Below are 27144 nucleotides of genomic sequence, written 5' to 3' on the forward strand. Positions count from 1 at the left end.
AGATGAGTTCAGCAAAAACGAGGTCTGGAATCATTGCAGGGGGTGAACAAAATGTGTAGCGTTCAAATTAAGGGAGTTTGCTTTCTATCTTTCTAATTGCATAATGTAGCATTGCTAAGGGTCATTAGCCCATTGCTTTTTAGATGAGCAACCCAACAGGATTTGCCTTTGTTTCTGGTTGCCCCATGTTTGCTTTACAGCAGTGGGTATAGGAATCGTTCAAATTTAAACACTCTGCTTCAGGGTATGAACCAGTTTCTCACTCTTCTTTAAAAGGAAGATGTCCCAGGGTACCTAATTTTTCCCTCCTTTGAGATTTTTCTTGCTTTTTAAACTCTTCCAGAAGAATAGCACCTTAGCCTCAGTTTATTGGAAAGATTTGTAAATGCATCTGGGATTTGGCTTCCTCACACAGTGTCTTTTTCTAATGCATGGAACATCCCCCTAGGACATTGGGTGCACTCAGCACAGCTGCCTCTGCATTAGCCACAGAGGAAGGGAGGGGCAGGATGGTTATCTTATGTAACCTCTACCCTAGGGCCTCTGTAGAAAGAAGAAACTGGTAACATTAGGGGAATTTATCCTCATTCTGTAGGAGCAATCCCCCACCCAAGCTATGGGGACATCTAGTGCATAGCTTACTATTTCTCTGGCCACTGTGGGGGCTAAGAGCAGGGTGGCCCGAAATGTGCCACTTTGGCATCCTGATTGCTTCCAATAAAAGTTGTACAAGAGACAGTCTGTGCAAGGACATTCAGACCCTCCTCTGTCTCCTGAAAGCAATAAATATGTCTCCCATGTGAAAGGTACCCTCCTTGCACCAGGAGGTAGAGATATACTTATCACAAGACATGGGAAATGTACAGCCAAGAAGGCTGTATAAACAAGGCTTGTTACATTTTACAAATTGCCTATCCCAGCCCAAATTCTGTTTAGAATTTCTCACAAATTGAAACCCCCCAAATTGAGTTTTCTTTGTCCTGTCGATCCGTCACAAATTTATTGTCTCTGGAAAGTATAAAAACTGCCTGCCTTGGTCCTTTCTTTAGGTCTCAATTTCATTATTGGGCCTCGGTGCACATGGAATACAACTTTGTTTTTTCTCCTGTTGATCTGTCTCATGCAAATGTAATTCTTAGTCCAGCTGGAAGACCTTGAGGGTAGAGGAAGAATTTTTCCTTCTTTACACCACTGTGTCGGAAAAGGAAGTTTAATTAAACAGGAAAAGCAAATGACATAATTTGTTTAGCACTAGGAAGTTAAGAAACTGAAATTCCTGCTGTCCCTGTGAGGCTCATAAGAACCTATTCTCTGCATCGCTTCCAGTCACTGGAGAGAGCTATGATTTCACCCGAGTCCACAGAGGTCTGTGGCACTGCCATTTCACTGTCCTCTACCAGAAAATCATGTCACCCACCCACTCCAGAATACCCTAGACATTAACCATCTTTCTCTGCTGCTATACTTTACCCTGAGAAGGAGAGCCCAGCCCTCTGACTGCTGGCATGTGGTAACCCAAGGAGAAAAATTCAGAGGATCCAGGGAAAAAAGTCTTCATTTGCCCTTCCAGAGCAGTTAGGCATACTTTATTTTATTATTTTTTAAATATTTTATTTATTTTTTCATGAGAGACACAGAGAGAGAGAGGCAGAGACACAGGCAGAGGGAGAAGCAGGCTCCATGCAGGGAGCCTGATGTGGGATTTGATCCCAGGACTCCAGAATCACACCCTGGGCAGAAGGCAGGTTCCAAACCTCTGAGCCACCCAGGGATCCCAGTTAGGTATACTTTAAAATCATCTGTTCCTCCCAGGGAATCTACCCTTACTCACTCTGGAAAGCTATGAGGCTGGCAAGTCCGAGATCAGGGTACCAGTGTGGTTGATTTCTGGTAAGGGCCCTCTCCTGATTTGTAGACAGATATCATCTTGCAGTGTCATTTCATGGTGGAGGCTCCAATCTCATGACCTAATTATCTATGGAAGGCCCTATCTCCAAATAACATCTCATTGGGGATTAAGATTTCAATACAGGAATTTGGGAAAACACCAGCATGCTGTCTAAAACAGTAACTTAAAACCATAGTGAGATACCACTTCACACTCACTAGGATGGTTATAATAAAATTAAAAAAGAAAATAACAACTGTTGAAAAGGATGTGGAAAAAAATGGGAACCCTTTACACTGCTGGTAGGAATGGAAAATGTTTCAGCTTCTGTGGAAAACAATATGGAGGGTCCTCAAAAAGTGAAACACAGAATTACCACTTGACCCAGCAATTCCACTTATCGGTATATATCCTAAAAGAATTAAAAAGAGGTACTTAAGCAGATATTCATACATGGAATTTCATAGTAGCCTAACTCACAATAGCCAAAATGTGGAAATAATCCAAAGGTCCACAAAATGAGTGAGGTAAGGAAAATGTGGTTTATACACACAATGGAATAATACTCATTCATAAAAAGGAATGAGGTTCTGATAAATGCTGCAACATGAATGAGCTTTGAGAACATTATGTTAAATGAAAGAAGACACATACTGCATGATTCCATTTATATGAAATGTCCAGAATAGGTAAATCTATAGAGACAGAATGCTGAGTGCTGTTTGCTGGGTGCTGTGGGGAAGGAGGAATAAGAAGTGACTGCTTAATGGATATGGGAGATTCTTTGAAGATGATGAAAATATTTTTCAACTGGATAGAGACAGTGGTTGTACAGCAGTAAGATTGCATTAAATATCACTGAATTGTAAATTTTTAAATGGAAATTATATGTTATGGAAATATGCACCAAGGAAAGAGGAAAAATTAAAATAAAACAGAAGCACTTATTTGGAGTCTTAGAATTGCAATTAGGGGAGCACAGATTTTGGTAGCAACCAAATAATCTCCGGTAAGGAGCATAAAGGGTTTTTAAAGACAGAAAGGGAATGCCTGTACCCTTGCTTACAAAGAATTTTGATTGGTGTGTTGGAGGCAGAAAACTAATCTTGGCTAAACATAATTGGTTGCTAGGACTGTCACTAAGCAAAAGTCTGTTACCTGTTACTTAGCAAGACGCAGTTGTTTCTGCAGAGTCCTTGGGATATTTGCCATTTGGACCAGTTCAAAAGTTCATGGTTCCCCCCGTCGCCCACTCCCCCGTGAAGACATACATAAGACCCACCTTTTTTGGTGGTCTTTTGGCTCCATTTAAAAACCTACTCACATAAATGAGTCCATTTAATTTCACCTTTCACAAAATTTCACCTCAAAACAAAACAACAACAAAGCTCTGTGTATACTCACAAACTCATGTGAACTTCTATTCTGATGATATGTGACCAGAGTTCCCAACACTTACATTTCCCATTCCCTTCTTTTCCTGTGTGTTATAGACAATGTCTATGTCCCCCAACATTCATGTTGACATCCTAACCTTAAATGTGATGGTATTAGGAGGTGGAAGCTTTGGGAAGTAATCAAGTCAGGAAGTCAAAGCCCTCATAAGTGGGATTAGTGCTCTAATAAAAAAAGGACCCCAGCAATTAGTAAAAAATGGGAAGAGGATCTGAATCGACCTTTTTCCAAAGAAGACATACAGATGAACTACAGACACATGAAAAGATGCTCAACATCACTAATCGTTAGAGAAATGCTAATCAAAACTACAATGAGATGTCACCTCACACTTGTTAGAAAGGCTATTATCAAAAAGACAAGAAATAACAAGTGTTGGTGATGATTTGGAGAAAAAAGAACCCTTGTGCTGGTGGGAATGTTGGTAAGAATATAAATTGGAGTAGCCACTATGAAAAACAATATGGAATCCTCCTCCCCTCCCCCACTTGCCAAAACAAACAAAAATAAATAAATAAAAATAGAACTATCATACAATTCAGCAATTCTACTTCTGGATATTTATCCAAAAAAAATGAAAAAGCTAACTTGTAAAGATGTATGTATCCCTATATTCACTGCAGTATTATTTACAATAGCCAAGATATGGAAACAACCTAAGAATCCATAAATGGCTGAAGATACACACACACACACACACACACACACACACACATTGGAATATTATTTGGCACTCAAAAGAATGAAATCTTGTCATTTGTGACAACATGGATGAATCTTGAGGGCATTATGCATGTGAAATAAGTCAGACACAGAAAGACAAATACCACATGATTTCATTTATATATGGAATCTAGAAAACAAACCCACACCAATGGATACAGATTGGTGGTTGCCAGAGGGAGGATGACTGGGAGGTGAAGGGTGAATGAAATGGGTGAAGGGGATCAAAAGGCACAAACTACCAGCTATAAAATAAATAAATAACAGGCATATAATGTACAGCATGTTGACTACAGTTGATAACACTGTTGCGTATTTGAAAGTTGCTAAGACTGAACCTTAAAAGTCTCATGATGAGAAAAAAAACTGTATCTATGTATGGTGATAGAGGGTAACCAGACTTATTGTGATCATTTTGCAATATATGTTGTGAAAATTGATAAAAGGAAACTTCATTTAGAATGGAATTGGGAAGCCAGCAGGGGGAGCTTCCATGCCCTATCACTGTTCTTCAATTGCAAATCCAATGGGAAAAGAGGGACTTGCAGGTGGATGCTACTTTACTATCCCAGCAGGAGGGAGAAAAAGGTTTCTTCCTCCCCTAGCAATAGCCCAGCCAATGAGAGACAGTCATAACTCAGCCAAGGAGAAGCCACTGTATTTTGAACTCCCAGTTTACTCCAATGGGCTTTTTATTTAAAACAGCCCTCTCAACTTCCCCCTTTTCTCTTTTTTTTTTTTTTAAATAAAAATTTTATGTATTCATGACAGACACACACAGAAAGAGAGAGAGAGAGAGGCAGAGACACAGGCAGAGGGAGAAGCAGGCTCCATGCAGGGAGCCCGATGTGGGACTCAATCACGGGTCTCCAGGATCATGCCCTAGACCGAAGGCGGCGCTAAACCGCTGGGCCACTGGGGCTGCCCCTCCCCTCTTTTCTCTATAAAAGAGGTATCTTCCTTTGTTCTGTGGCTTTGCCTATGGTTTTGCTGTAGATTTCTTGTTCTGGATTGCAATTCTTTGCTATTCCGGAATAAACACATCTTTTACTGGTAAAATAACTGGCAGTTTTCTTCTTAAGATTAATGATATAAATATCAAATCTTTATGCTGTATACTTGACAAATAATGCTATATGTCAATCATACCTCAATCAAAACACAAGAAACCCCAGAGAGCTCTCTCAGCCTCTCTGGCACTCTCCATCATGTGAGGATATAAGGGGAAACAACATCCCAGCAGAGAGTTCTCACCAGAACCCAATATGCTGGCACCCTGATCTTGGATTTGCAGTCTCTGGAACTGTGAGAAATATACTTCTGTTGTGGATAAGCCTCTGAGTTGATGGTATTCTGTTATAGCAGCCAGAAGGGACTAAGACATCCTGCCACCTCACCACCAGCCCCAGTCCTTAGGGGGGAAGGCATCAAGGCATCCACCCATTGTTATGATCTTTACCTGTCGCCGACACAGTCTACCTGGTGGGCACCCTCCCGGCAGGACAGTTCAACAGTTCCATTGATTGCCAAAGATGTGCACACTGATAAGTAGCCAAAAATAACCAGGGCAGGTGGAATGTTTCTAAATAGAAATGTGATACACTTGCAAGTGGGCATGAAGCAGAATGTGGCAGAGCCCCAGAAAGACAACAGATGGGTGGTTTAGACACAGCTGCTGTCACCGGGAGGGGGCATACTCACTGATTACCATAGAGATAAGGGGCATTGAGGATTTATTTGGGGAGAATGTTTCAGGGCATGAAGAATATAAATAGTCACTTCCCACCTAAAACTCAATAAAGGGATTAAAACATCAGATTCAGGGCGATGGAATTAGAATTACAAGCTGCTAAAACGCATAGCCTTAAGGTTAGGGATATTGGAGCAGAGAATGCAGAGTATCCCATGGCGGTGAGCGCAGCCTGAAGGTAGTGATGGATCCCACTATAGAACCTGAAAGGACTTAAACAAGTTTACATGCTAGAGCTCTTATTGCATTTTTTTCTAAAGCTGTGGAGCAGAGAACATCAACTTAGTCACTTTCAAGCAATTTTCATCTTGTCAGGTTCATCCTTCTCTTTAGACTTTCAGGGGGACTTCTGTGGCATTATGTGTGTGAAGGGTGCATGCACGGAGCCATGTCCATACCTAGCTTCCATCCTTGTCTACTGAGATGCAACTCAATGCACCTGATCCTTGGTCATCTGCAAATTTTATTCAGGCTGCTAGCACCTCCATGGATTCTGTAATTTACTTAAAATTACATCAGCCTCAACAGTGTGATATTATTTGTGCTTAGTTAAAATGACATTTTAGAACAGTCAGCTGCTGTGTTCTGGAGCTCACACCCCTGGCATTGTAGGCTGGCACAGTTTAGGGTGGTTACTAGCTTCTGATTTTATTTAAACTGAACAGATTAACTTTATGCCAGGTACTAGGAAAAATGCTTTGAAAATACTGAGTCATATTAATGTGTGAATAATACTACATAAAGTTTATCTCTGTCCTCAATATTAGAGGCTTTAGGAATTAGAACAATGGATTCTCATAGATTAGTGACATTCAATAGGTACAGTTTAGCTAGAATATCGCAGAGACACCCCCTTACTTTTGCTTGAACACCTAACTAGCTGTGCAACCTTTTCTCTAAGGGAGAGCAAGTGCTTGAGGCTTGATCTCTCTATGGTCCTGTGACTGGCTTTAGGATAGGAGGTTTTGGTTATGTAATATAGAGCAGTCCTATGATAACAGAATCCTGTCAAGAGACAGGATTTAATACAGATATGGTTTCATGAGCTTTAAGGACAGAAAGCTAGAATTCATCCCATTGTTTTATGCCTACTTGCTAACAATAAGTGTTTATTTAGTAAATGTCCAAATGTGAGGAAGAACTTAGTCTAAGACTTTCTTTCACTATAATCCCACAGCATGATTGTGAAGTGATAGCTAGCCCTCATCCATCTTATACTCTTTGGTGGCTACCGTTATCTCCCAGAAATAACCCAAACTGGCCTAAAGAGAATCGGGATCTGACCAGTAGCAAGAGTAGTCCTCACACCATCTGTAGCTATATACTCTTACCACAACCATGAAATTGCCAGAGGCCCTCTGCTTCTCAGGATTGTTAACATTGCCTGTCTCAGTATATGGGAAATGATTCCACTGATTCCACTGTTCACTATAGGCACATGGGACCAACTCTGTAGAACCTTTCTTATTCTTCCTTGCTATAGTAGCAGGAGGAGTGCCATAATCGTGGTTGTTCTTGGGATCCAGAGAGAACAACCATTTCTCCTCTGACAGCTTGTACTCTGTGATGACCTAAGCAACATCTGTGAAGCTCCTAATCCCCCCACCCCATGCTACATGTGGTAGCCAGTGTCTCAGGCAGTCTGATAACCTGTGCCTTTTGGTAGTCACATCCCCCCATAGCCCCCTTCCAGATGGCTCCAAGGTTGGTCTGTGAAACCAATAAAATACCACAACAGCAACAACAAAATGGTATGTCCCTTCTAAGACTAGGTAATAAAGGATACAATGGCTTCCATTCTGCTTGATATCTCTCACTTCTATGGTTGGACCAGACAACCCACCGAGAGGAAAATAAATTGCTAGTCATGCAAATGCAGGATGGTCAGGACCCCGGAAAAGAGCTGTATGGCTGCATAAAAAAAGTTTCCCAGGGAGCCTGCTGGTAAGGGAACATCATGAGGATCAGGCATGTACCTAAAGGGAACTAGATAATTTGGGTGTCTGACTGCCATTTTCCTTCACCAGGAAAAGAGATGGATGTTGTCATTATGTGAGTGGCAATGATTCAGCAATTTCATATATTCACAAACCCACCAATTCTAGCACTGGACACAAATAGACTAAAGGTTTCAGATGTGTGAGAAGGTCAGGCAGTAGTATAAGGGTCTTGGGATCAGGGACAAATACTGTTTTGTGATGGGGAGAGCTCTTGCCCTTATAGGTTCTGTATCTGGATCTGATCACTTACTGTGACTTTGGGAAAGTCACATAGTCTCTTTAAATTTTAGCTTTATCATCTGTAAAATAGATACAATAATCCATGCTCTACAGACTTCATAGAGTTTCGGAGAGAATGAAATGAGTAAAATGTAGGAAAGTGTTTAGTAAACTATGAAATAGTATATAAATATAAAGAATTATTATTATTTACCCACACCAATTTAAAAAATGTAAATTTATAAATTAGAAAGTCATTACGTGCTGAAAATATTGTTCCAAACCTAATTAAATTAGAACAATGGTTCATTTGTCAATTTATATGCTAAGTATCCAAATAGCAACGCTATGGAATGTAACTAATGAACAGGAATAGACCAAAATAATGAGTTTGTTATATAGCTAAAGTCACCACCTATATTTTAGCCAAGTCTTAAAAACAGGCTTACTCAGAATCCATTTTTTGAAAGACTGGAAATCAGTGAGTTATTAACACCTGGGTTGCTTAGGCCCCTTATAAACAGTGTTAAAATGTATACAACATTTTATTTGCACTGCACTTTTTCAGTTTTCACAATGTTTTCACAATGATTATCAGAAAATACTTTGAAGCTAACAAGAACACTTCTCATCATCAATGTATATGTAAGAGAAGAAATTGAGCTTCAGAAAGTATGAATATCATTTGTAGGTCATACAACGGTTGTGTAACTGGTTCAGCTGAAATTCACTCGCAGGTTTTCACTTCAAGTTCCATATACTTTCTATTATAGCACAGATATTGTGAAGTATATGGATGGGTGATCTCGATTGTTCAGCTTCTCTTCCCACTCTGGCCTGTCAGGCAGACACACACGATCATCCCCACTCTCGCCAAATCAGCTTAAATCTCCACTTCATTTTGGCCCAGGTGGAAAGATTCATTAAGTTCCCTTTGGCTAAGTCTGAGCTGGGAAACTTTTGCAAACCATACTAGTTTTGTTTTTGTTTTTTAAAAATATGAAACTTTCTAGTGTCCTCAGTCTTTATACATTCTAGTATTCTGTGGGGCTTTGTGTGTAAATGAGTTTAGCCCCAGGAGCTTTGAGGAGCAGGGGTCCCTGGTTTGTCCTAGAAAGAGAATTGGAGATGATAGATGTGATTCTGGATACCTACCACACGAGCGGAGCCAAGAGGGTAGCCAGGAAGGCTAATTCCTGGCATCTACTTCCTTGGTGGACTCATGAATAGAAGACAGAAGCTGGAATTTCCTTTACTTTCTTTTTCCTTTTTTATTGTTATTTTTAATGATGTGGTGTATTTTTAATACATGTTTTTCTGATAGCGTCTCCTTCTTCCCCTTTTCCCCCAGAAGTAGAGATTCACAATTCTTGAGAGGGGGTGGGAGTTTTTGTTTCTAGTGGGGTATTCTCTCCAATGATTTGATCGGTTGTCACCTGAATGAGTTGTCTGGAGGGCTGTGGTGTGGAGAGGTGTACTGAAGTCCTGCACTCACTTCTCTGGGGCTCTTCCATCCCTTGACTGTGAGTATAATCAGGAGAAAGCCACTTGGGCTCCTTCCTCTCCCGTTTCTTTTCTGTTGCTATTTAAAATACAAAAGAAATACAGCTTCAATGATTCTGTTTACTCCACTCAATAGAGATAAAGCCCATGGGTGGCAGATTTCTTCAGGGAATATAATCGACAGAGAGTAGAAGGTGCTGCTGGAAGCATTTATTTCTGGCAGACAATTCTTCATTTGATGGGAATGGGAAGAAATGGAAATAAGTGAACATATTCACATGAGACCTTTAAAACAAAATAAAGGCTTCTGAAAGAGCAGGTATTCATTCTGTGGGACAGAAAGGGGGTTGGAGAGATATTGGATAAACATATGCACACACACCTGTATGACACCGGCAGTCCTAAACTTAAAAATGAACTCAGAGACAGCAGCTGTTTATAAAGCAGTTGTTGGGAGCACCTTCTGAGAGAAACAATGCTCCACAGCATGGAGCTGGCTTGCACAAGTCGTAAGCTCACATGTTCTTGAGCACTAATGTTGTGATATGTTAGTATCCCTAGGGGGAAAGTGCCTTCAGCTTTTCTAAATCAGGAAATTCTTGCTTTTTTCCTTAGAAAAGCAAGGATTAATTACATGTAAACCACAGGGTTTAAATAAAATGGTAAATGTTGAAAGGATTCTAATCATGAGGAATTTTAAGTACAATTAGTACTTAACAAATGTTGTCTTTAAATTTAATTTATTCCAATAAATTCTCATTGACCACACGTTATTATAAATTAGCCACAGTCTATCTGCCCCAGTCTGTGATTCCCAACTGAGACTTGAGTGGAGGTTGGCTTCAGGTGGATGCCAGAAAGAGGTGTAAGAGTAGGGCTTTATATAGATGTGGATGTTATGTCAATAGTTCAGAGGGACTTTTTGTCTCTTTTTAGAATTTTTCCTGTCTAATATGTTAATCCTCAAGATGATCGCTCAACAACAGCAGGCTCCCTTGAACAAGGAGGTGCCTTTTCATGTTGCTCTATGCTCTTCTTCTGGGTTCAGAGCCATCCTGCACTTGTATTTTAGGCAGTTTATTTTCCTCTAGGTGGGCTGTATGGCTCAGCCATAGAAATGTAGTCTCCACGTTGGTGGTCTGCTTAGTCATCTGAAACATATCCGTCCTCTACATGATTTAGTTGTTCCAACCCCACTGTGAGGCTTCTTCATTGTTCTGAGATGAAGCCAGCAGCTACACTGTGTTCCCTATCCTTCCTCTGAAGCCAGTTTCAGATGCCTGCCTCTTCTGTTTCAGGGCTGGGGACCCCCACCCACGAAAGATTCAGTGGAAATGACAGGCATATCTCTCACTTCATGCTCGTAGCCTGAGGAGCTTTCCTAATTTCAGCTCACTCACAGATTAGTCTACCCATGGTCCAAGAAACGATCAATCCAGCCTGATCCAGTCCCCAGTTCCTTTTGAGGATTGTTTTATGCATTTACTCACCTATCCCAGAGCATTTAAAATAGTTTCATTTTGAGTTAATGAACATAATTTTAAGCAAGGGGAAAAGAGGTAATTTCCTCAAAGAAGATTGCCTCCATGATATTCTGGTAAGAAACAGGCCCATCACTAAATTGCTGCTCTGTGGCCAACCAGGTCTCAGCATGAGAGGAAAGTGCTCAGTTGGGTTTGCAAGACAGAACCTCTGTGTGTGTTTGACCCCACTATCTGCAACAAGTGAGGATGTGACTCGAGCTAAGTATCTTTCTCCTCTCCAATCTGTCAAAACGCCTTCACAATCTCAGAGTGATAAGTGAAAGTAAATGAGAATGTGCTTTAAAAATTTAGAACTGAGATATAAATATCAAGTGTTGTTGTTTATGCTTATATCTAGTCCAATATTACAGCTTCAATGAAATCTACTGATATATTTTTCCATCCACAGCCACATTCCTTTTTCTCATCATTTTATGTATGTGGCTGTGTGTCTAAATGCAGACATAAACATATTCATAAAGAAAGATGGCTGTGACTGTGGATATAAATGTGCTTTTAGCTTTTTTATCTCACTGGTGCAGATGACTATGTGTCTTAAACCCCTCAAGTGAGCTATGTTTTGCCTTAAAAAGCTGGTGCTCCAAAAATAAGGCTTGGGCTGAGTCATCAAGCCCAGAACTAGGGAGGGGATGTGATGGAGGAGAAGGTAGGGAGGCTTTTTCAGTGAGGATGCCCTTAACAAACTGGGAGGACTTTGTCCCAAAGATTGGCAACCTAGGGCCCATAGGCTAAATTTGACCCTCTACGAGTTCTGTATGTAAAGTGTAAGTGAAACACAGCCACCTCCATTCATTGAGTATCGTCCATTGCTGTGTTTGTGCTATAACAGCAGAGTTGAATACTTGCAATAGAGACTGTTTTTGGCTTAAAAACCTAAAATATTTGCTATCTGGACTTTTGAATAGTTTGCTGACCCTTGCTTTTTCCCAATACCTGCAAACATGTCATATTTTCCACATTCTATACTTTGATTCATTTTAGCAACATAATACCCCAACGAGGTAGTTATGATTTGTGTCTTTATGTAATATTTGCTGATGAGGAAAACGAAGCTCAGAGAGTTTGTATGATTTACCCCAATTCTATCATCTAGAATGAGCCAGGAGGGACCAGGCCTAAGATTTCTCAATCCTCTGTGCACGCCTATGCCACATCAGCTTCTGAATGGGAGCCTCTCTATTACATATGCTTGGGGGTGAATACTCTCCCTATCTTACTATCATCTAGCTATCATCCATCATCTTAGCTTTCTTGAGTTAGGTAGAGATGAAGAAATGAAATTCAAGTTACTAGACTTGTTCTTTTGTAGACTAGAGTGTAAAGGACACTGGTTTGGGACCCTAAATTCTCATTCAACTCCTAACTAACTGAGTGGCTGTGGGTAAGTCACTTGGTTCTCTTGGGTCTGAGTTCTCTATCTACCATACAAGTGGGTAAGTTAAAAAAAGATCTCTAAATCCCTGACAACTTGAACTTTCTACAAAGTGCCCCGGTCAACCTCACTCACTAATACCACATTACAGCAGTTCTTGACACAGTTTCTTGTAGCATCAACAATCCGAGGTTCCTACACAGTAGCAGGTAAGTAGTGCAGGTGCTGGGGAAATAGCAGGCTTCAGTAGGGGATGGTGGTCCTAAGATCTTCTGTTGCTAGCTCTATCTCTTTGCCCTTCCATGGGTCCCCGTACTACAACTACAGCTTGTCCCTTACGTTTCCCAGAAAATTGCAACTCTGCAAAGAGTCTGGTGAGGGGGCTGGTGTCCATAAAAAAGGGACAAAGAGAACAGTCACTTATTTTGTTACCAAAGAGTCTTTCTCTTTTTTTTTTCCTTTTAATGGAATGTTCTATTTTTAAGTCCCCGTCAGCCTGCAAGTGCATGTGCAGCAATTGCCCTGAACACATTTGAATAATGTCTCCGCATCCTTCTGTGATGTGGTGCAGAACGACAACTTTGTACTTTGCATTTTTATTGTGATGAAGATATTTTATGACAGTATTTGAATCCCGACAAAAACGAATTCCCCAAAACAAGGCATTTCTAGACCACTTACACAGAAGGAAGGTGGCCCAGACCAGTCCCCTCTTGGGAAGTTTGGATTGGGATAGGGCTGGCCCCTCATGGCAGGGGGGAGCCCTGAGCAATCTGTAGAAGTTGGGATCCCTGGGTGGCTCAGTGGTTTAGCACCTGCCTTCAGCCCAGAGAGTGATCCTGGAATCCTGGGATCCAGTCCCACATTGGGCTCCCTGCATGGAACCTGCTTCTCCATCTGCCTGTGTCTCTGCCACTCTCTCTCTCTGGGTCTCTCATGAATAAATAAATAAAATTTTAAAAAAAGAAGTTAGTGAGCACTCCATTTGGAGCCTCCAGTGGCCCCACTCAGCTCCCTGCTTGCCTTGGGTCAATCCCAGGGCAACACCAGAAATTCCAAAGTCAGCTTCAGTGCCAGGCAATCTTTGTTTCTCTCCACTTTTTCTTTTCTTTTCCTTACTGTGGTTGAATTTGCCATTTAGTGGGTATCAGGTAGGTTCCAGCCAATAGAAATGTTTTAGTATGGGGAAAAAGAAGAGATCGGAAGAGCTAAAAATTCAAAGAGGGCACTGTGAGATAACTCAGAGTTGGCAATGTCAGGGCACTTCTATCACCCCTAGAGCTGCAGAAACAGACAGGAGATGCCATCACCAGGGCTTAGGAGCTAGAGCTATCCAGAGAAACTACACCCACATCAGGGGCCACTTGTAGGAGCGGGGCCACAGAGGGATTGTTTGAGGGGAGCTAACACCATGGGGGAGACATAATCACTTCTAGAGATGAAGGCAAAGCAGAGGGAGTGAGGGAGAGAATTCCCTGCCCTGTCCCTCCCTTCTACCCTCCAGCCTCCTGCCAGTGACTCCCATTAGTGGACTCAACAAATTAGCAAGGGAGCCTCGGAAACGTAGTTTTCATGGGTCAGCTTCTTATAACACAGGTCATGGTAGGAAAGGGGTGGGAGGATTAATTTGAGAGAAAGAAAGAAAGAAAGAAAGAAAGAAAGAAAGAAAGAAAGACAGACTTTGGATATTGTTTACTCTGTCAATTCTATTACCCTTAACGTAGTCTCAGTTGTCGTGGGAAGATTCCCCTCTGCACATAGGACACGCCTATGACTAGAGGTGACAGACACAGCCAGGGAAGACTGACATAAGTGCAGACCTGGGCCTAGGCAATGGGGGAGTGCAGTGGAGAGCCAGGGGTCACATGGACCTGTGCTGGGGTTTGGGAGTACAAACTAATGGTATTGGTTAAAAAGAGATAGCAGCAGAAAAAATTATAAAAGATTTGTATGATCAGACATTATGATCACATTGTGCTTCCTGGTGGCCCACTCATGTTTGGGTTTGATTCCAGCTAGCAGCTAGTACTTTAAGGAGCAGGGTTCCTGAGGGAGGGATCGACCTGCTGTGAGCCCAGAATTTAGGCCTCCATCAAACACTGCAGCGCTTAAACCTTGGTCCCAGTCCAAGCAGTGTCAACAGAAGCCTGGTCTTTTACGCTGAACCAACACATTCGCGCACAATGCCCTCCAGGCTTCTAGAAGTCAGTTTCAAATATCAAACAACTGTCCAAGTTGCCTATCCAGTTTGCGCCTAACCTATGTTTTTTGGTCTTAATTTTCTGATTTCAAAGATCTGACTTTTTTTTTTTAATATTTATTTATTTGATAGAGAGACAGAGGGCAGGCCGGCAGAGAAGGAGAGGGAGAGAAAATCTTAAGCAGACCCTGCACTAAGTGCAGAGCCTGACATGGAGCTCGATACTGCAGGGCTCAATCTCATGACCCTGAGGCCACCACCTGAGCTCAAAGCAAGAGTCAGATGTTTAACTGACTGCTCCACTCAAGTGCTCGTCAAAGATTTGACTTTTATATCTACCTCTGGCTCCTTCAGGACTGTTTTTCTCTGCTGCTTCTGACCCAGTCTACTCTTATCTACTGGTATGTCCTATTGTCTTGGGAAGAACTCTCTGCTCTGGCTCCTTGGCTTACAGAATGCTTGCCCTGCCCCTGTTCTAATGCCCATCATCTGCCAGCCATGACCAGCCCTCACCCTGCATGAGGGTGCATTCTGAAAAGCAAAGGAGTGATGTGTCAGGCAGGGAGAGGATAGAGTTTCTGTTGAATAGGCTGGAAAAACACAGGAGGGTAGAAGGAAGGGAGAGGCCGGGGAATTTCTCTTGCTCTCTCTTTGCTTTGGGCTTGTGTTGGTGTCAGGGGGGACTGAAGTCCCTAATGTACTCATCCTGGTCAGTCAGGGACACATGACTATCAAAGCTCAACAAATTATCCTTTTCCCCATATATCACAGGTTCCCTCACCAGTTAGCAATATGTGTGCCTTTTCATCTATCCCAGAAATTCAAGGAAATCTGTCAAATCTTTCCTTTCCAAAATGGCAGCCACTTCCTCTGTTTTCAAGAGTTTGTTTGTTAAGAGACATTAAGTCAAACCTTCTGTATTTAAATACTAGTTCCACCGTTGACTACCCCTGCAACTTCAGAGAATAATTTAACTTCTCTAAGACTCAAATTCCACATCAGTAAAAGAGATATGGTCTCCCTGATAGGGTTGTTTTAAAACATTTAAATTGAGTAATTCCATAAAGAACTTAATGCAGTAAATGTTGGTTGACATAATCATTACCATCATCATCATCATCATCATCATCATCATCATCATCATCATCATCATTATCCAAGACTGAGCAGTAAAAATGGTCTTCCTGGCTCTCCACTCCCTTGACACTTCCCACAATAACATTATCAGCTTGTTTTTAACAGTTTTTACAAATCACTGCCAGACAAAAGATAGCAGGTACCATATATGTCACTAAATTAAAAAAAAAAAAAACAAATCTTAAAAAGTCTTCATTTTCATTGTCCCTGGTCAGTAATTCCTACATTTTTATTTCTTCTAGGTCTCAATAGACTTGTTGGCTTCCTATTTTCATCTGGAAACATCAAAACTTCCTTTGCTCTTTCTAGTATCTGTTAATTCTTCACTTCATAAGAATCTCACTCTTTGATATCTATGTTTATCTACATTCCAGTTCACATTTTGGTTTCCTTATGTCTCATCTATAGATAACCACTTGCCTCCATAGCCTATCTCATCCTTCTACAAACTCAGCTTCCAAAAGGTTTCAAGGAGAATAAAACTCACCTTCTCAGGAGTTTGAAGCAAAGAAAAAATGTATTATTTATAAAAATATCAAAGATAATTAGCCTTTTGAAACTAGGTGTCCCCTGGCTGTCAGCTGAGTCACACTGTGGGTTGGTTTCTAGGCACATGACCTTGTTTTTCCAGCATATTGTTTACCAGATCAGGCCTTGAAAACATGGGCAATGAATTGACCAAATATTTGTTTATATCTGGGCAACATTGCATTCCTTATTGGTAGCAGGATAAGAACCCAGAACCTCAGACTCAGCCCAATGCATTTCTCATCTGATATTTTTTAAATATTTTAAAACAGACTGAAAATGGGCCATAAGGAGAAGAAAGAGAAAGAAAACTATGAATTGACTGTGACCCAATCTGATCCTGTATAAGAGCTAAGTGGACTGAGCCTGGGGACTCAGTCAGGTAAGACTCCAACTCTTGGTTTCTGCTCAGGTCATGCTCGTGGTGGTAGAATTGAGCCCTGTGACAGGCTCTGCACTCAGCATGGAGTCTGCTTCAGATTCCTTTTCCTTCCTCCTCCCCCTCCCCTCCCTCTCTCTATTTCTCTCTTTTAAATAAATAAATAAAATCTTGAAAAAAGAGAGAACTAAGTGGATATACTACCTAAATTAAAACTGTAGCTCCAATACATATTCATTGCATGATTTTATCTTATTTATTTTATTTTTAAAGATTTTATTTATTTATTTATGAGAGGGAGAAAGAGAAGCAGAGACACAGGCAGAGGGAAAAGGTGGCTCCCTGCAGGGAGCCCAGTGCAGTACTTGATCCCAGGACCCTAGGATCATGCCCCAAGCTGAAGGCAGATGCTCAACCACTGAGCCACCCAGGCATCCCTCATTGCATGATTTTAAACAAGGTACTTAATGGCCTAAGGCCTCAGTTTCCTCATCTGCAAAATAAATGTAATACCTACTTTTTAAGATCTGGGTGTGGTTTAGTTGAATTAATACATGTAAAACACTTCAAACAATTTGTAACTAGCTGAGGAAATAAGTAATCTGACATAGACAATCACAAAATCTCAGTAGCATTCTCATAGGTCTGTGGAGCAACTGGGGCAGCTTGAAACTGCAAGTTACATCGGGGTATTCCATGTTTCTCTCATCCTCCCTGGACCAATGGGCTAGCCAGAAATAGTGTTCCACTGTGGCATGAGAGGGCAAGCCCAAACAAGTAAGCACACTAACCCCTGCTTCTTTCTTTCACCATGATATCCTGTTGGCCAAACTGTTCTTACGGATGAGCCCAAAATCAGGAACCAGGGAAATATATTCTTTTGTTATTGTTATTGGTGGAACTATGAGGTTACATGGTTAAGGATATGGATTTGCATGGAAAGAAGTATGAAGAATTAGAACCAATAATTTAGTCTACTACATTGGCATATAATAAAATGTATTTAATGTTAGCTATTGCCAGTAGTACTATCCCTAGACAATCTTGAAAGAAGATTCCATCTAATATACCCTTTCTCTTCCTGAGTACTGTCTTCATATACTCCCATTACCTGCTTGTCATGAAGTGACCCCTGATGGCTCCATCTTGTTTAGGGCCTCTATGACAGTGTCCCATACAGGTTCACACTGGCATTACAACTTCTCATACCAACTTTTCCCCCAATAATATTTCATTGGCCTACATCCAGTTTCTTCTCTTCTCCAAGATAGGTGCAAGTCAACTAGGAATAATGAAAAGCTGGTAGCTTGATACATTAATACTGCAAGTGATCTCTTTATTCTAATAGAGATCTTTTGATAAAAGTTTTAATGGCAAAATATTCAGGTAATATGAAAGGCTTGAAGAGGGAGACACTTAGGGATCTGGGAAACATGGGCCAAAAAAATATACTCAAGAAGATATCAGGTTGACTTCAGTGTGTCCATGTCTTATTCTCAGGAACCAGTGAATATGTTACCTTATATGGCAAAAATAAGACTTTGTAGTTGTGCTTAGGTTAAGGATCTTGAGATGGGGGAGATTAGATTTTCCAGGTGGGTCCAATGTAATCAGAAGGGTCTTTATAGAGGGAGGTTGTAAAATTGGAGTCAGACAGAAGGCAATGTGATGATGGAAGTAGAGGGACAGAGGAGATGAGAAGACAGCACACAATTGGCTTGGAAGATGAAGGATGGTACCACAAGCCAAGGAATGCAGGAAGCTTGTAGAAACTGGAAGAAGTGAGGAAATATATTCTCCCCTAAAGTCAGAGGGAATACTGCTCTGATGACCCTTTTAGAACTTCTGACATTCATAACTATAAGAGAATAAATTTGTGTTGTTTTTAAACAAGTTTGTGGCAATTTTTTACAGCAGCAATGGGATCCCTATCACTTTGGAAAAGTGGAATCAGGCAATAGTGCCTATTCTCATATGATCATAACTAAAACTGGAAAGGGCCTAGAATTTTCTCTCTGCTGGGCCATGAGACTTACACCTCTTCATCATTGACACTGATACAGCACTTTTGATAAGACAGAGTTAGGGCACCAAGCATGTAGCATAGATGCCTAGCAAGCTGGCTTAACACAAACTTTCCTAATGTCTGTCTGTTCCATGTCTCAGCCTATCAACAGTTCTGTTGCCCAGAAGATCTTAGAGGGCCTAGGCTTTGTTTCAAAGACCATGGCCCATGTGATCTGTTTCCTAGTTTCTTCTAAACATAGGCTTTTAGAATCTTCATTCCCAGTATATGGACTGCTCAGGCTGGAATTTATGTGATCACCTAGGCCAGCTTTATGAATAAGCAATATAAGCAAACAATGATTTGTGAAGTGTGAAGTCTATGCTCATCTCTGCTTTCATATAGGACTGATTAATCTGAAGATGATAGAAAATACCAGGTGGCTTGGCTTAAATAAAATAAATTTTATTTCCTCTCTCTTTTATTTATTTTTTTAGAAAGATTTTATTCATTTATTCATGAGACACAGAGAGAGATAGAGAGAGAGAGAGAGAAAGAGAGAGAATGAGAGAGGCAGAAACACAGGCAGAGAGAGAAGCTGGCTCCATGCAGGGAGCCTGATGTAGGATTCGATCCCAGGACCCCGGGACCACGACCTGAGCCAAAGGCAGACGTTCAACCACTGAGCCACCCAGGTGCCCCTTTCCTCTCTCTTTTAAAAGAAAAGAGAAACTGATACCAGATAAGGAAGACTAATATGTAGGTGTGGTTAGTAGGGGGACAACTTCCTTCTGTTCTGTTCTACCATCTTAGAACATTACTTCATATTCAGGGCTGATTTGTTGGCCAAGCTGATTGGCAAAGCTCCAGCCATGAGCTCCATCTTTTTGGCAGAAAGAAGGAAAAAGAGGGAATGCAAAAGAGTGTGCCTCTCAGAAGAATCATTCCCCCTTTTAATTAGCTTCCTTGGAAGATCCTCATGACCACTACTTACATTTCATTAGCCACCCTTAGCTTTAAGGGAATTTGTTAAAAGTAATCTCTCTCTCTCTCTCTCTCTCTCTCTCTCAATGGGGACATTGTCTCAAAGAAAAGCATCCAAATTCTGTTATAAAGAAAGAAGGGGAGAATGAATACTGGTTAGGCAACTGTTTCTGGCATAGTCTACCTGTCACTATCCAATATCCAAGAGGACTATGCATAAAATATGTTCACCGCCTCCTTGAATGAGTCAATTTCAAATTCTTATCAGATTGTTCTATCTAGCTCAAAGTTCATAGTATCTGGACAATGTGAAATTCTTCACCTCAAATCTGAGTGTTTCTTCTTGTGATCCAGTTGCATATAACCCCAAAAGCAAGTTATTTGCTCTACCAACATACCAGGATGAAGAAGAACTGGGGTATTGCCATAAAAACAAACAAATAAGCAAAACCCTTCTATTTGGAAGAGTGGAGATTGAGAAACAATCCATAGCAATTTCAAATCTTTTTGGGTAAAAACAGCAAGGACTCTTAGCTCCTCCAGTGGAAGATTTCAGTGGAATTGTGATGTATTTGTTTATCAGGCAGCCTCAGTTCTGCTCTCTGGAAAGAACTCTCTTCTCTGTCTCTTTTCTTCTGTTGCCTCTGGCCCTGCATTCTAGAAGTCTTATTATTGCTCATCATCCCCTCTGACCACCTTTGAAGTATGTACTGGAGAGTCCACCCTTGGAGGGCTGCACATCTCTCCTAGCCTACTTGCTGCTGGTACAGTTTGGGGAGTGAGAGTTTGCTTTGAAGATAGAAAAATCTCAGGCTGCTGATGGCCTGTTTAGGTTTATTATGATTATTATCTATTTTCTCTAAAGTTGACCAGGCTTTCACTAGTCTTGCTTCTACTCTGTTTTCCACAAAAGAATTGTAGGCTAAAAAGAGCTTTAAAGCAGAAAGGGTATCATCTTTTATTTACTGGCCTCAGTGCTTGGCTATGCCTTGCTTTCTCAAAATAATGGTCACTTCCTGGATTCATCTGAAATAATGAGCTTGGACAGGAATGTAATAACTTTAATCCTATGTTTTCAGCAGGTTTCTATCTTCCTATGAAAGGATATCAGTCTTATGTGCTGTAAATACAGCAATTTCACAGACACTACTTATAACTGCTTCAGTTTGAGGTACAAATGCATTTCATTTGGCTTTTTCAACCCTGCAAGACCTAAATTATGAGACTCCTATTCTACCCAGCTTGCAGTCTGGGAATATCTCCATCAGTAAACTGGTACCTCTCTCCATCTGTGTTTATAGTGTGGCTAGCTCTACTCTGAGCTTCTTTCTCTCTTGTAGTACTCTATAGAAAGCAGCAGGAAGAGGCTAGAACATATCAACATTTTTAATCTTCCTACCATTTTCCCAACACTTCAACCTTGACCAGCATGTTGTCTGATTCCAAGGTATAGTAGGCAACAGACTGACAAAATGGTTCACCACTGCAGTAACAAGGGCAGGATGGTTTTCAGACTACAATATCAGACTCAATATCTGCCTCCTACCTCCTCCATTCAGCCAGGTTGGTATTTTGGGTTCTGTTGTCTCAAGCATCTTATATCTAGCGACCAAATTCTTTATCACTTAGGATATATGTTTCAGCTGCATGTAAAGAAAACCCACATAGACGAGCTAAATGAGGTAGATGTTCATTTCTCTCTCACATGAAGGTAGTAGATGGTCCGGCATTGGAATAGCAGCTCTGGAGATTTCACATGACTAGGTTGCCGGTGCCTTTCTGCTCCATCATTCTCAAGGTTACCTCATTGTTTAAAGTGTTTGCTGACTCCTCAGACATCACTTTCAATGTTCCCAGCAGGATGAAGGAGAAGGGAAGAGAAGGGCTAAACAAAAGTAAAGTCTGCCAGCTGAGTCAGCATGACTGAAAATTCCTCCGTGTTCTTCCCTGTGACCATTACTTACATCGATTTGGCCACATCTAACTACATGGGAGCTGGGGAAAATAGCTTAGTACACAGCCATTCAAAATAAAATTGGGTTTCTGTTAGCAAAAACAAAAAGGATAATGGGCAGTCAACTATCCGTTCTTTCCACATTTTCCAGAAATTCTGTGCTCCTCCCCCTTGTCCTGCTAGGAATCTGGCCAATGCCGCATCCGCATTGTAGCTGATTGCCAGAGACTTAAGCTAAATATTTCCTGGGTGGGGGGAGAACAATGATTGTGAGTCATCTGCACCTTAATGCTAATGCATTTCATGTAATTTCCTGATAGTGGTGTGATGTAAGAGAGGGGCAGGGGTGAAGGGGAGCCTCGGTGAGAGCACACCACCAGAGCAGGGGAAGGGATAGGAAATGGATACCAGGATCCACCTCATCAGTTTCTGTGAGGTGGCCTCATGCCATGACCATGAGCAGATGACCAGCTTCTCTTTCACATCTTTCTACAACAATCAGGGTCACAGTTGAAAAGCATGTTTTCTGCCCTGCCACACGCCCTGAATCACTTCCAGATCACTCATGCTGCACCATCCTGCCTCTAGGAATATGAAGCAGGGCAAGAGGCTTTTGGGCAGGGCTACATGTTAGCTCTTTCTTGGTTTGTCACAGAGAGGTGCTTTGACACAGGAAATATAGTGCCTTTATGGTGAAATGGTCACTGTACTCCGAGAAGGTGTTTTACATTGTGCTGTCATCTCTTAGCTAACAACACACTGGACATGGAATATCTCACTGCCAACAATGAATTTGTTCCCAGCCTGCATGACCAGGTACATGGAAATGGTCAGAGTCTGTGAGCACCTGTTGTTTGGATGTTCTTGTGCACCTTCTGGGACTGGACACTTATTCCCCAGCTGCTGGGAGTGTTAGTGAATGAAAGCTCTCCCTTAGGTCCCTCTCTAGGATTTGTCTTCAGTCAAAGACAGCCACTTGACCCAAGGTCATACTCCTTTCCCATGCGGTGGGAGGTTAAATGAAGGCTGGACTCCCTTACCTCAAAGCAAGACAACTGCAAAGGGCCATCCCAGTTCCAGAGTCTCTCATGAGATGCAGGCAGATCTTTCTCTGTTGCTGGCAAATGATGACCCAGCTTTTCCTGCTACATGGTCCTGCTTTTCTCACTTCTTTTAGGTATTAATTTTGAAAGTACTTCTGTAGTAAAAATTCTGCATACAAATATAAGTCTCAGTCTGTTTTTCAGGAAACCTGACCTGCTAATGCCTGGGAGGTGAGGAGGAAAGGCAGATTTTGCCTTTCTGGGTCATAGTCCACCTGGACCAGTGTCATCCCTTTAATGGCAGTGCCTGGTTGTCTTCACTGATGACCTCCAGATATCATTGTTTCCTTTAATGACCAATAAAGGTCTGTCAAGAATTTATCAAGAACTTGTATGCCCATTACATTTTTTAAAAGATTTATTTATTTTAGAGAGAGAGAAAGAGAGGGAAAGTGAATGCCTGGGGGGGGGGGTGCGTGTCAAGCAGAGGGAAAGGGAGAGGCAGGGAATCTCAAGCAGTCTCCCTGCTGAGCTCAGAGCCAACATGAAGCTCAATTTCATGGTCTTGAGATCATGACCTGAGCTGAAATCAAGAGTCAGATGCTTAAGTGACTGAACCATCCAGGCGCCCCTATGTGCCCATTACATTTTTCATCTCTATCTCCCATTTGGGAAGTTGATTCTGTAATTTTATCTTATAAAACTTATTAAAGAGTTCTCCTTAAAAGAAACCCTTTTCAAACTTTTAGGTATACCCTAGCTCATAATAGGTAACACATAGACATTCTTTCCTAAATGTACCTCTTTGTTTACACTAAAGTTTATCAATCCTCTAACAGAATATTATGTTGTAGGTATGAGGAGGGAGTGTGAGAGGTCCCCTAGGAGCTTGGAGATAAAAGAAATACAATTAACTTTTAAGGATTCAACTAGTAAAAGCCACACAGTGTTTAAAAATCTGGATGAGTAAATAAGAGCTTGTCTGTAAATATGTGACCATGGGGTTGGCATTGTCCCCCAGTTCCACACAAGGTGACCTGGATCTCAGAGATGCGGTTAGTATTTAGTAAGCAAAGGCCTAATCAATTGTATTGTAATGCATGAACATAAGGGAACAGCCTGGATCACAGAAAGTGTAGCTCAACAGGACAAAACTTGGCAGTGTTTTTCCAGCATTGTCCAAGCTGAGAAGACACTGAATCTGCAAGACAACCTTAATTTAATTACTAGAGAGGTGTTCTGTAGCAAAGGGCAGGAATGATTCATCATACCACGCCATGGCCTGGATAAAATCTCTCAAACTCTCCATATCCCCTTGCTCTGATTCTATGCTTACCACGCAACTTGAAAGTTATTATTTTGACCTCTCTAAGAAGGGACTGTCCTCAGGAGGAGAAATGATAATTCCTTTCATTGGATCAAAATAACTTCCATTGTGTATTAATAAACCTTCAATCTCCTGATGTGTTTTGATTTTAATTCGATTAGTGTGAGTCAGTGTCCCTTCTTCCACCTGATTTCAGGGCAATGACAAAGTTAGGATCCCATGGGCACAGTGAATTCATCAAGGTAATGCCACCTCATGAGATGACTTGGAAAACAGCCAGCTAGTCTTCATCTCAAGACCCCTCACCTAGCAAAGTGGACAGAGACCTTTGGAAAGTTTATCTATATCTGTCTGCTTAATAGTTTACATCGAGGAATTGCTGAAATGCTGAACGTCAATAGCAACTTGGGGGATTTTTGTGTGATCTTGCCCTTCCAGATGGCTCATAAAAACAAGAGATAAAATGCCTCCCAGGCTGGAGAGATCCGTAGGACATATATCCTCCTAAGCTCAATGCTTGTTCATTTCCACACTTGATATCATAAATATGTAAAAATATTACTGTGTCTTTGACAAAATACTTTCCTCCAACCACAGATGCTTGGGTAGAGCAGGGAGTGCTTACCAAAAGCTTCGGGAAAGCTTGCATTAATCACAGGGTGGGTGCTTTCTCTACTTGGCCTTTATGCTGGATCTTTAGACCACTGCTGCCCATCAGGCCACCAAACTAGATTACTTAGAGTCCTGCACTCCTCTTGGCCACATTCCTCTTGGTGTGACTTTAATTCTGGTCACCTGGCCCTGAATTCTAGGCTTCTTATCTCCATTCTGTCTGCCAAATCTTGCTTACCCTGATTCAGTGCCCTTCTGGACCTTCCCTCAGTGCTCTAGTCTCACTTTCCAACATGCTCTATGGGCTACCCCACTCTCCAACTCTGAGTATTAGCTTGATTCTGGTTATCTATCCATGACTCAGCCTCCATTCCTTTATTCCTTCTCTTTCTTTCTTTCTTTCTTTCTTTCTTTCTTTCTTTCTTTCTTTCTCTCTCTCTTTCTCTCTCTCTCTTTCTTTCTTTCTTTCTTTCTTTCTTTCTTTCTTTCTTTTCTTCTTCTTTCTCTCTTTCTTTCTCTTCTTTCTTTCTTTCTTTCTTTCTTTCTTTCTTTCTTTCTTTCATAAATTTTATTTATTTATTCATGAAAGACACAGAGAAAGAGGCGAGACATAGGCAGAGGGTGAAGCAGGTTCCCTGCGGGAAGCCCGATGTGGGACTCAATCCCAGGACCCCGGGATCACCACCTGAGCCAAAGGCAGACACTTAACAACTGAGCCATCCCCATTCCTTGCTTTTCTTAAGTCTGGGGAAAATAATTCATTTTCCTGAAACCCAACTACTCTGGGATTTTGTTTCCCATGCGGGAAAAATGAATGAGGTTGCTCTTGTTCCCCACACTCATTGCCTATAGGAAGACAAGGCTGCACTGCAGGACAGAGGGTTAAGCTGGCAGCAGGGTTAGTAGAGAAAGGGTGGCAGGACTTAAAGGCAGCACTGTGGAGCAGCATGATGGCTCTGCTCTGTGTCCTAGCAACACCAGAGGCATGACACTTGCCATTCCTAGGCTTTCCTAGGTAGTGACAATTCTCATGCATTGCCTCTGTATGGGAAGGTAGTATTTATAAGCAATGCTTCCTCTTCCTGCCACCCCAAATTTCTTTTTTCCCCCAAAATTTCCTATTTTTAAAATTTCCCCTTTTATTATCCCAGGAGAATGATGATACAGCAAAATGAAGATAGGAAGCTAATTCTTGACTTTAGACAAATATAGGAAAAACAAGCTTTCTGCATTCCTGAGACTCTACATGATTCTCTTGGTTGAAGGAGAGGAAGGAATCAGAAAGGAAGCCAAGATAATTTAATATTGGAGATGTCTAAGCCTTCGGGAGGAGGTGACTGAGATCCTGGAAAAGTCTGGAGACTCTAAGATCAGAAGGGATCAGTGACATCCCTCTGCAGTCCCCACCCTTCCAAAGGAGAGCCTACTAAAATGGAAAAAACAAGGGGAAGAAACCAATGGCTATGTGGTGTATCTGGGGAGGTGTGTCTGAAACAGATTTGTAATTTCTCACAGTACAGAAAGAGTAGAAATAGAAGAATGCCTCCCCTGTGCACATGGCACATGGCGTCACAGCCCACAGGAAGCCTTGCAGCTAGGATGAGAAGCTGCAAGAGGGAACTACGTGGACACAAGAGGACATCAAACACCACATGCCCGCCCTCAAACCTTGGCATTATAGGGATCCCTGGGTGGCGCAGCGGTTTGGCGCCTGCCTTTGGCCCAGGGCGCGATCCTGGAGACCCGGGATCGAATCCCACGTCGGGCTCCCGGTGCATGGAGCCTGCTTCTCCCTCTGCCTGTGTCTCTGCCTCTCTCTCTCTGTGACTATCATAAATAAATAAAAATTAAAAAAAAAATTAAAAAAAAAAAACTTGGCATTATAGAAGCTACTATATTAAAAGGCCTTTGAACTAACTGAAAGTAAGTTTTCATTACCTGGCAAAATTGGAACTCAAAGTAGCAGCTAATATTAGTTGTAGAAAATAAAGAAATTTAAATTTCTTACCCATCTCTGGTAATTTGTGGCTTTAACATCATAAGTAATATGTTGGAAATCTTGGTTTCCTAGGAAGCCCCATGGAGTAATTTTTGCCAAGTCATACTTATTGGTGTAGGTGGAAAAAGGAATGGTTCTTCTGCCATAATTTGGCATACCCTTCCAAGGACTCTGTATTAGTCTACTTGGTCTGCCATAACAAAATATCATAGGCTAGGTGGTTTCAACAACAGAAAATAATTTTCTCAAAGTTCTGAGGCTGGGAGTCTGATCTCAAGGTGCCAGTGAGGTCAGTTTCTGGTAAGACTTCTTTCTTGGCTTATAGATAGCTGTTTTTCTTCTGTGTGTGTTACATGTGAGGAGGGAGGGAGGGAGAAGGAGGGAGAGAAGAAGGGAGTATAAGTGAGAGAGTGGAGGGTAAGAGAGAGAAAGAATGCTCATGTCTCTTCTCATAAAGACACTGATCCCATCGGTTTAGGGCCCCACTCTTATGATCTCATTTAATCCTCATTTCCTCACCAA

General features: G+C 41.5%; 1 protein-coding gene and 1 long non-coding RNA gene across 14 annotated transcripts in view; one reads left to right on the forward strand and one right to left on the reverse strand.

The window, feature by feature from the left end:
• LOC144284588 (uncharacterized) overlaps positions 1–27144 on the forward strand; it is a 120079-nt gene that overhangs the window by 32056 nt on the left and 60879 nt on the right. For 6 of the 13 annotated variants that reach the window (XR_013353042.1, XR_013353039.1, XR_013353041.1 and 3 more), the window contains one exon: positions 16592–16701. The gene's annotated coding sequence lies outside the window, so the exon portion shown is untranslated. Of the gene's footprint in view, positions 1–16591; positions 16702–26138; positions 26299–27144 lie in introns of those variants that run through there. The other 7 variants (XR_013353043.1, XR_013353037.1, XR_013353053.1 and 4 more) reach the window with 2 other exon arrangements.
• The window catches only part of LOC144284591 (uncharacterized), a 31779-nt gene continuing 13995 nt past the window's right edge, over positions 9361–27144 (reverse strand). The window contains exon 3 of the long non-coding RNA XR_013353059.1: positions 9361–9617. This is a non-coding gene — a long non-coding RNA (uncharacterized LOC144284591). The remainder of the gene's footprint in view (positions 9618–27144) is intronic.

Source organism: Canis aureus, chromosome 15 (genome assembly GCF_053574225.1).
Source record: "Canis aureus isolate CA01 chromosome 15, VMU_Caureus_v.1.0, whole genome shotgun sequence".
NCBI classification, from domain to species: Eukaryota; Metazoa; Chordata; class Mammalia; order Carnivora; family Canidae; genus Canis; species Canis aureus.